Source organism: Chrysochloris asiatica, unplaced genomic scaffold (genome assembly GCF_000296735.1).
Source record: "Chrysochloris asiatica unplaced genomic scaffold, ChrAsi1.0 scaffold00261, whole genome shotgun sequence".
NCBI lineage: Eukaryota > Metazoa > Chordata > Mammalia > Afrosoricida > Chrysochloridae > Chrysochloris > Chrysochloris asiatica.
The window spans coordinates 1,280,332-1,291,599 of NW_006408779.1; positions in this window are offsets into that span (position 1 = coordinate 1,280,332).

The window sequence follows — 11,268 nt, forward strand, 5'->3', positions numbered from 1 at the left end:
AGGTGACAAAGTGAGTTAAAGGAAGGGAAAGTAAAGGAAGGGAAGGGAGAACGTAACTGGAAGTCAGAGTAGGATTGCATTCAGTGGTTCTCAATGGTCGGTAATTTTGCCCCTTTTGCTATTGGGAACATTGGGTTGTCACAGTGGAGGAAGGTATGATAATGGCACCTTGTGGGGAGAAGTCAAGAAAGCCACTAAACATCCTACAATGCACAGGACAACCCCAACAACAAAGAATCTACCAGCCCAAATGTCACTATGCCAAGTTTGAGAAACCCTAGCTTAGACCAACAAAGGTACAGGGACTTTGCTAAGGTGCATTTTGTCAGACTGTCTTTCCAGAATGGTCGCCCTAGTAGGGATAGAGTTAGATGGATTAGAGAAAGTAGCAATGACATATTATTTTTAATATTCTCCTTCTAATTATTTATTCTTGGTTGGTATGAAAGAGATAGAGTGGCTATTGACCTGTGAATTGGGGACATTCTTCAGAAAATGACATTTTTTTCTGCTCTTGAAAATAAGGCACACAGGTCACACAGGCAGTGAGAGCTCAGAGCCTGAATATATTTTGTTTTAAAATATGCAATGAATTAGAAATAATTTTGTCCAGGACAGGGAAATGTTCCTACTTGTAGAAACCATGATTGTTTTTGAAATAATAATTTACATTTCTTCTCCTCATTTTACTATGCTTTGCAGATACAGTTTTTCACAAATTGAAGGTTTGTGGCAACCCTGCATCCAGCAAGTCTATCGGCACCATTTCCCCCCTAGCGCCCGCTCCCTGTTTGTCTCTGAGCCCCACTATGGTCGTTCTCTCTGTATCTCACTGTCTTTGCCTACTGTCCACAGTAGAGGGTCAACACCTCTTCTCTAGGCACCGGAAAGCTAAAGAATTCATGGGACTCAGTTTACTAGGATGCCGCATCTGGAGTGGAACCCGCACTACCTCTGAGGTCGGCTGGCCTATGTTTTCCATGGTTTTCCAAGCCCTGCATCCAGTCAATTCCCACACAGGCCTTGATTGTGGTTTCAGGGGGTTGGAACAAATTGCTAATGACTCCCATTTGTTAAGAACAGAGTTCACTGGAAATAACACCCCGGACACTGGAAGTGGGCAGGGAAGGCAGGGATGCTTTGAGGGGGAAAGAAGAGGGAAGGATAGACTTCCAGCCACCAGGTACAGAGGGACTGGCCTGGAGGTCCATGAGCCACACTGGGGCAACATGGACAGAAAGATAGCCCTGAGCAGGCGGCACTGAGTACCAGTGGGTCAGAGGCAATGGCCCCCAACTCTGAAGACACCACGTGGTCTTAAACAAGGAGATGGTGGGTGGAGACCTTAACCACCTAGCTCTCCGAGACCACCATTTCCCCCATTCCAGTTCAACTACAAGTGTCAGGACCAACCAGGCGAGGGCCAACAGTGCTGTGACCAAGTCTGTATGGCCTACAGACTCAGAATAAGGAATAAGGAACAAAACCAAGGTGATGTTAGTACACACCTGAGCTTCTCTCTAAGCCATCTGTCTGTCAGGTGGAGCATAGGGGCCGGAAGGGGCTGGGAAACTGGACATCACACACACAGCCTCTTCCTGGTCTCAGGAGAAAGGCACACAAAGGGGTGAGTGCTCAGCTGTGGACTGAAAGGTCTGTGGTTTGAACACTCAACGGTTCCGCTGCGGAAAGACCTGGTGATGTGCTCCTATGAAGGTGCTAGCCTGGGGTGGGGAAGTTCTCTCTCACACAGGGACGCTTGAGTTGGATTGATTCGGTGGCTCCCAACAACAAGGATAAGGAGAAAGGAAGGCAATGAGAGCTTAACCCTCCACTTCAGAAGATCGGCCTGTATCTTCTGAAAAGTCAGCCATTGAAACTGCTAGGGAGCACAGTTCTAATCTGACACACGAGGGGGCGCCATGTGCCAGCACTGACTAGTCTGAAGAGGAACCATGGTGGGCCAGCCGTGCTCTGATGAAGAGAGCCCTCAGACCCTCATAGGTATACCCTCTGCCTAGACACCTGGCACATGGGAAAATTATCAATCTATCAGCTCATTAACTGTGATGGCCAGGGCACCAGGCCTGCTTGGACCCTGCTCTGTGTATCCTCCTCCGCTGAAGTCTACACGAGGCCTTGTCACCACAAAGCGCCATTGCTGTGTGCCTTGTCACCACAAAGGTTCATGGGAAAGCCAGGTGAGGAATAAGGAAACCAAATAAGAATGGATGCATTTGAATCCTAGTGCTGGCAAAGACTATGAAGTATACCATGGCCTACCTACCAAAAGAATGAACAACTCTGTTGGAAAAAGTACAGTCAGAATGTTCCTTAGAAACCACGATGGTGAGACTTCACCTCTCCTACTTCAGACATGTTATCATGCTTGGTAAGATGGAGGGTCAGAGAACAAGAGGAGGACTCTCAGGTGGATCCACATTTCACTGCAGCCCCGCTTCAGAAAGCATCCTCAGTGAACGGCAATAACACGGGGTTCAGCACAGGAACAGTTGTGAAGATGAGGTGGGACTGGGCAGTGGTCCGTTTTGTTGTACGTGGCGTCTGTGGCTATGAGCTGGAACACACTAAACAGCCAGCACCTACCAAAATCAGCAGCAAAGAGTACATCCACTCTAAGGAATAAAAGCTCCCGAGTACGGGAGTCTGGGCAGGCTGGCCCCGCAGCCCCCACCGGGATTGGACTGAATGTTCAGATTAGTTTGAGGAAACAGTTTGTATCTTTTATCACATCCAAAGCCAACATCCTAATCAAGACATACTTTCTGCTCCAGGATAGAAGTTTCTCGGTACATTTTCAATTACCTGAGTGGCGTAAATAGTTAAATGCCTGATGACACCTGACTATGCCACCAAAAGAACCGAGATACAAACATTTCCAAACAAAGTTCTCGAGCCCCTTCCCCAGTCAACGTCACCCCAACTGCGAGTCACCACGAGTCTGATTTGCTTGTTTTCTTCTTGCTATTCTCAATTCGAATTGTCTTAAGCACTCGGCTGCTAACCCAGAGGTGTCTCAGCAGGTAGGCCTGACGGTGCGCTCCTGAAAGGCCCACCCTGACAGTCCTGGGGAACAGTCCTGCTCTGCGCACAGGGGGTTAGCATCCACTTGAGGGCAGTGAGCCACAGCTGAACTTTCAGTTCTTCAAGAGCAAGGCATCTGGAAGCTCAGCATGGAACCCAACCCACAAAACCAGCCAGTCAGCAGTCTCGGTGACTCAGTGGTACAGCACAGCTGTTATTTTAGAAGCAGACTGCCATCACTTTCTTCCAAGGCACATGGTGGTGATGTGCCGTGGAGTCGGTGCCAACTCACAGTGACCCTGTATAGAGTTCCTGAAGCTGTACATCTTTACGGGAGCAGAGCGCCTCGTCTTTCTCCCATGGAACCGCTGGTAGCTTCGAACTGCTGACCTTGAGGTTAGCAGCCCAACCCTACCCTCTATGCTAGCCCTTCAAGTAATCAGTGCTCCATAAATATTTATCATGTAGTTCAGTAATCTGAGGTCAGGAGCCTGAGCTCATCCTCCACGAAGCTGAGGTTCCAGACGGATTTCCCTGGACACAGCGACGTATTTCCAGCAGAGCAGCCTCTAGGTGTCAGTGTGCAGCTGAAGCCCTGGAAAGCCAGGCCTCGTGAAGGAGTCATGGGAAAGAAGGGAGCAGGGAGGCCTTCGGGAGATGGGCTGGGCTGGGCTGCAGATAGTTATCATCAGGTGTGCAATAATTCATCTCGGGGGCGGGGCAGCACGGCAAAGTTCACAAAAGCCACCGCTATCCATCAGCTCGGGATGCTGACAGGAGGTGAAATAGTGTCTTGAGCCCGTGAACGATGGGGTTGTGTTTACCCTCTGTCAGTCTGGTTTATGGCTGCTTCAGCCTGCTGTAAAATGGGAAGGAATTAGAAGAGCTGCTACAACCATTGCTCCTGGAAGATGCTTTCTGAAACAGCGAGGCAAGGAGGTGCAGACATTCAATTCCCATTGAGAAGTTTCCTAAGTGAAAAGCTTTGGCTTCAGGAGATTGGTCATAGGATACTTTCTGAAGCCTGGCTGAAATTAGCAGCCAGCCCACCAAGTGACCGCCTTAAGTGGGCATCACGTGATGCCAAAGTTGTGTGATCTAGGACAACTCCAAAAAAGAGAAGTGATGAGTTCCAATGTGATTCAAGGGAAGTGACATCCCCCAAGGGAAGTGACATCCCCCAACGGTGATTCAAGGGAAGTGACGTCCCCCAACGGTGATTCAAGGGAAGTGACGTCCTCCAACGTGATTCAAGGGAAGTGATGTCCTCCAACATGATTCAAGCTCAGAAACAGGATCCTGGGCAAAAGATACCAGACTGGAAAAAGTCAAAAAGGGTATATTGTATGACTGTGTACATAAGAATTTTGAACCAGTGTTGACTCTAAATCATGTCCGTCCGAGGAGAACTATGCTCTGTAGAGTCTTCAGCGGCTGGTTTTCTAGAAGTAGATTACAAGGTCTTTCTCCCAAGGTGCCTCTGGGTGGACCCGAACCTCTAAACTTTGGGTTAACAGTGGAGTGCATAAGACAAATCTAATCTCTGATAACAACAAAACAAACACCAGATCAGCAGCAAGCTTTAGGGGTGATAGGAATATTCCATATCTTAATAATTCTGTTGGTTCGGTCAATTGTATACTTTAATCATACTCACGGAATTGTACTTAAAATGGTTCAATGACTGTATGTTATTTATACCGCATTGTGCTGGTGTGGCGCTGTTAGATAATGTACCGCACCACAAGGTCAGTTTGAACCAAAAGGTCGGTGGTTCAAGCTCACCAACTTCTCCTTGGAAACCCCATACAGGGTTGCCATGAGTTGGAAGAGACTCGATGGCACGAGAGCAACAAAATATCTTTTTGAAAGATAGCCACAAGAACCCCCTCCAAGACCGAAACTCACAGGGAACACAAGAGTAGGCATGTAAGCTTGCTGATCACCACATTAGTCTACTGGTGAGTGGAAGAGGGGGAAAGGCAGCAATGAAGAAATGGGCTGAGTTCAACCACATTCCATAGACTCCCATTGACCTGGAGATGAGAGAGAGAAGAGGAAGGGCTGGTTGGTCCAAAGTGTGGTGAGACTTGAGGACACTTGAGTCCATGGACAAGGACATAGCCACAGAGGGCTAGAGCTGAGAGTGAAGCATCCAGCTGATATGAAGTGAGGGGAAACACACAAGAATGCCCAAACTTGCAGAAAGTACCCATGTGACCTAGCCTCAATGGCCTGAGAATCAGAACTTGACTAGAGGAAGATTAAAAAAAAAAACAATTTTTGATAAAGGAAACAAGTGTAAAGTAAATTGCTACAATTTGATGAACTTGACCTATACTTATGGATTTAATAGCTCAAAATACCAACAGAGAGGGAAGGAGTCTTCTCATTGAGCGTCAATTCTATCCCCTCTGTATACAGCGTAGATAGGGACGGGCAAATTAGACACTGGCTACTTAAAATGAGGAGGCAATAAAGGTGTGAAGTGATTGGCTTACAAGGTTTCAAGAGGGAGTTTAGTTTAAGAGAGTGTGTGGGGAGATAGAGTTCCCACTGAATAGTTTTCATCTTGTCTAGACAGGTCTGGTGAAAAGAGATGGGGATAAGAGTCTCATGATTCAATAATGAGTAATTATTATCATGATTAATTGCAACTGTCACAACTGTAAAGGCAGAAGTTTTGTAACAAAAACAGGGGACTAGTTAATCTTACAGTCCAGAAACAGAGGACCCTAGGACCTTCAGAGGAGAAGAGTACAAGCGGAGTGTGCGACCCTATCCAGGGAAGAGAAGGACTGAGTGCTGGTGGTCAGGAGGCTGGCTTGCAGAATGAGTCCTCTGGCTGTTTAAAGGATTATATATTCCTGAGTGTGTTTGTGTATATCTCCTTACCTCCCAGAAAAACAAAACAAAACAAAAAAAGAGAAACATAGGGAATGGAAGCAAATAGTGTTGAATGACGATGCCCAGAGGAGACTGTAGTCATTGCAATGAAACGATGGTGTAAAGCCAACGTTCTCCCATGTAAACCATCACTCAGTTCACAAAAACTTAATTAAAATATAAAAAACACAATACACAAGAAAAAAATGATGAAAAAATGACAAATGCTCATTTCTACCTAAGATTATAGTATAATTGCTATTAAAATGACTTGAGCATCAAAAAAACCAATAAACATCCACTGGATCAGGCACGCAGCCCCAAAGGGCAGGTCACCATCTAAGCAGCGGCTGATAGAGGACATGGTCTGAAACGTTCTCACCTTGCTGCTCATTGTCCCCCTTGGGGGTATACTCTGTGCACCACTAGGTGTTGAAAAGGCAGGTGAGTGGGCTCCAGGCCCAGGCAGGAATGCTAGTCCATCCCAACCATCTCCAGGGTATTCCCAATACAACCCATGGTGTGTCCTTCCTCTCAATTCCTAAGCTGTGTTTACACACACACAAATGCCCTTGGTCCTTTGGAAATGACTCTATTTCCCTTTGGAACAATTTACCCACAAGTCAGCGTGAGCTTCCAGCAAAGATTCAGATCCTGACCCGTTGTCTGCTCATTCACTTGTCTGTTCCTTCGTGGTTTATCTAGTGCCTCCTACAAGGGACAGCGCTCTGCTCAGCAGTTTTGTGGCAGGAAAGTGGGTTCAGGCTTTTCTAGGCACTTCGCATGGGTTAAGAGTGCTGATGACCCAACTGTGGAGCGCTGGGCTGCCACCCTAAAGGTCAGTAAGTAGCTCACAGTCTCCAGTTACCCTGCTAGAAAAAGCTAAGGCAGTGTGTCTCTGTAAAGATGACAGCCTCAGAAACCAGATGGGATACTCGACTCTGTTGTTTGGGGCTGCTGAGTCGGAATCAAGTCCTCAGCAATGGACTCTGGTTTCTGGTTCTCACAAGGATTCACTTCGCCAACAGGAACTACTGAATGGAGCCCTGGGTGCCGCTGTAAGATAAGCATCAGAGTTCAAGGTCAGTTTGAACACCAAGGTCGGTGGTTCAAATTCACCAGCTGCTCCTCAGAAACCCTATTCAGGTTCGCTATGAGTGGGAACCGACTTGATGACACTTAACAGCAACAACATGGAACGGCTCAGGATAGGAGACTCGGGGAGGAGAAAACGGGTCAGCACTCAATCACTAGGCAACAGGTTGGCAATTCAGACTCACCCTGAGGTGCTTTGGCAGACAAGCCGGGAGATCTGCTTTGGAGCAGTTCTACTCTGAGACGCATGGGTTTACAAGAGTAGGAAGCCACTTAAGGCCACAACAACACCAACGGCCAGGGTGAGAAAAACGAGTGAGTGATGCACAGCTTCGCACTGCTAGAAGACAACGTAGAACTATGCCACAGCTTCGCAACAAGAAGAGAGTGGGAGGAACGCAGACACACGGGCAGCTTCTAGACCAGTGCGGCAGCTGTGCCTTCAGCCCACGTGCAACAGAACCTGCAGGGTCGTCTGAGGTCAGTCACGGCTACTGAGGAACCGTCCAGCCTGGGAGTTCTAGCTCTGTAGTATCACATGACCCCTGAGAGCCAAGAATTCATGTTGTAGTGTTGACAAGAAGACAGGCGATCCTATGCCACAAATACTTTTTTGAAGGTTATAAACTGATCGACTATGGCCCAAAGGGTTTCAATCCCACGAGAGAATCGGCTAATTTTCAGCAGTTGATTGCAAGGTCTTTCTTCCTAATCTGTCTTATTCTGGAGGCAAAGAAAGCTACCACATTCCCCAGTCACCAACACACTGTGCCCACACTGTAATCAAAGACCCAGAACCTAAAGTGAAATTTAATTGTCTACCCAGAGTTGTGTCAGCGACACCAAGGAGCAGGCCTCACATCCTTCTCATATTTCTCATAAAGCAAAGAACAGGTGATAAACCACATAGGTCATCAGAGAGAGATGAGGGCATGCCCATAGCGTTCGGGGATTTAAAATGTATACCGCCCATAAGGTATGGCTCACAAGTCAGAGGATAAATGCTGCAATAGTAAGTGAAATAATTGGTTCAAGCCCTATGTTGCCGGATTTAAGGGAACAGAGCAATAAAATTCTATCTCAGCCCACCACCAACTGAGACATGGCTGGACATTTCCCACCTGTATCCCTGTATTCAGTACATCTTATTCTACAGGTCACACCCCAGGTTTGGAAAACAGCTGGTGGTACTGTCCCCTGGTGGCAGTCCTCAGAACATCACCTCTGAAAGCAAAGCTTAAGATTCCCGTGCTATTTGTCACAAGAAAACAAGTGATCATCTGCCACAAATACCTTTGGTCCAGTCCTGACTAAAATGAAGGTTAAACTATGGGCCACAGGATTTTAATCACATGAGAAATGTATATGCTGTTGGCATAAGCATTTCGAAAGTGAAAAGTCAGTCCTTTTAAAGATAAAGGAGAAAGGCTAGTAAATATTTGCATACCACTTAGAGTTTAAGGTCAACATATACTTTTTCTGGGGCTCCTATCCAAAGGCTGAGTTGCCTAAGGAACAAATTATTTTCTCCTTTACTGAGATACTTCTTTTAATAGCTCCATAGGCATTGATTGACACATTGCTGCCATAATGTTGCCCGAAACAAAGGGGAAAAAATGTGCCACTTCATAGGAGGGGGTTTCCAAATGTTCATGGAAAAATTCCATTCTCTTTTCAGTCACGCGCCACATCCCACCCCCCACCCCCCCAATACTACGTGTTTTCTTTTTTCAGAGCATTAGATTTAAAATACTGAAACACTTAAAAATTGTGTGAGTTGGAATTTACAGCTTTATTTATGAATCTTACTCATATTCAAAGTAAGAATTTATGATATTTTTTAATTTCAGCTTTAATGAAAAATTATTCTGTCTCCAGGTGGAAACAGATGACAAACACTTGGGACTCACTGCTGTCACCACCTCTGTCTCAGTCTTCCTGCCATTAGAACTGCTTGATGATTACACGCTAGCTGGGTCCCACCCACCCTGCAGACCAGGAGGCCCCCCGGGAGCCGAGATCGCTCAGGCTTTTGCTTAAATCTTTGTCAACACTCAACGGGGTGGCTTTGAACATTTTATCCTGCACCCACAGTGTTAACTGATGGTTCCTAGTTCAATCAGTCTGCGCTGAGGTCTGCGTGGCGTCTGTAACAAAATCACAGAAGGCAGCAGTGACGGAGGAGAGCTGTGAATGAAGGCCGGGAGCTGCCCTGGTCCTGTCCCACCCATGTGTGGGATTCCTGAACCAAGACATCCTCCCAGGGCAGGAGGGGAGTAAGGAGAAGCAGCCACTATTGACCGCGTCATCTCTTAAAGACCATTTCCTTCCACCTAACGGACTTAATGTGCCAGACTGTAAAGCCTCTTGAACTGCAAGGTCAGTGGTTCAAGCTCACCAGCTGCTCCCCGGAAACCCTATACAGGGTAGCTATGGGTCAGAACCGACCCAAGGGTACTTCACAACAACAATGGGTTTCAGCTGTCCATACTGGTGCATTTACTTCTGTTTTCCACCCTATGACATTGGTCTGTGTGTCTGTTTTGAGTCCCATGACCGTGTAGTGGCTTTGGATATTGGGAAGCATAAGGCCTCCCTACTTTATTCTCCTTCTTTAGTAGTGTTTTGCTTATCCGGGGTTCTCAGGCCTTTCCAGATAAGTATCTACATGCCACTTTAGTGTGCAGTGACCGAGGTCTTAAAAGCAGGTGTGACCATCTAAGGTGCAAATACTGGTCTTTTCCCCGCCAGAGCAAAGGAGAGTGAAGAAAGTCAAAGACACAAGGAAACCAGTAGTCCAAAGAACTAATGTTGGAAGTGGTTATGTGCCGTGAAGTCGATTCCGACTCAGACCGACCCTGGATAGGGTTCCTGACGCCGGCAGCCCTGTGTCGGGAGCTCAGCTCCCACTTGAGAGACTCAGGGCCGTCCCCAAACAAGGAAGCCACCGGTGGGCAAGCTTCCAGCGCACCAGCCTCCTGCGGCCCCACCTGATGGGGTGTGCATGGGAGCACTCGGTAATCAGCTCCTGTTCTCATTTCAGGAAGAGCACAGAAGAGGGCCTGCTCTGCTTCCACAGGCCCTGGGCTGGGCTGGGCTGGGCTGGGGGGCTCTGCTCAGCAGTACAGGACAAGCTGGTCCATGTGCTCCTTCTCCTTGTCGGAAGACCTCAAACTTGCACCAGTCAGCAGGATGCTGAGGCCTAAGTCAGGGGCTGCCCGTGTCATCTGCAGAGGAGAACAAAGCTTCTCCACGCTCAAGACTGTCGCCTCGGAGAGTAAATCTGCAGGGAAACGTCTGCCTGGGGGTACAGACAGGAGAAATGTAAGACTCTCAGCCACTGATGATCCGGTCACTTCTCCTTCCGCTGTGGTGTACAAATGTTTCAGAAAGACATTGCAACTTCAGGTCCAACTTCCGAAACACAAATGAAAAGAAGAAATAGGTCCCACTTCCTGTGTATAACAAGAGTCTGCTACACACATAGTCATATATACATCCCCACACTGAGCCACACACAAATATACCCATACAGACATATACAGATATATAGCATGCACAGACAGACACAAGTACACTCGCACATACAGACATACAGACTTACTCACTCATACAGACACACATACAAACATAGTCATACAAACACACACACATACATACAAAAACACACATACATATTATATATGAGACAAACACAGACTCACACTGACACACACAGATAAATACAGATACAAGCATACCCACAGACACACGTACAGAAGAACACACAGATGTACAGACATGCACACATATTAACCTCAGACAGACGTTTTAAAAACACATGGCCAAGAAGGAGGTAGTGAGGACATTCCCTCAGCGGGGCGCTCTGAAGCCCGAGGCCAGGCAGGTGTGGTCTCTCAGGCAGAAAGGGATTCGGGTCTGGGCTTTCAAAAGCCACCGTGGCCTTATTTAATTGACTGGACCGCTGTGCCCCCAGTGCTCACGCCCCTCCGCCGCTCAGTGTGTTGTAGACCCGCTGGTGTGATACGTCTGCCCCCCAAGGCGGTGTTCCTGCATCTCTGTGGTCCACTGGGAACAGAAGACTCTGACCAGTCCCAGAACAGGAGTCCCACGTAGACAAGTGGTGTAGTGCTCGCTGGTCACCTAAAAGACCACCCACAAGTGCCTTGGAAGACAGGCATGGTCACTTGCTACTGTGGAACCTGCCCTGAACCTCACAGGTGCACTCTAACGCATGTGGGG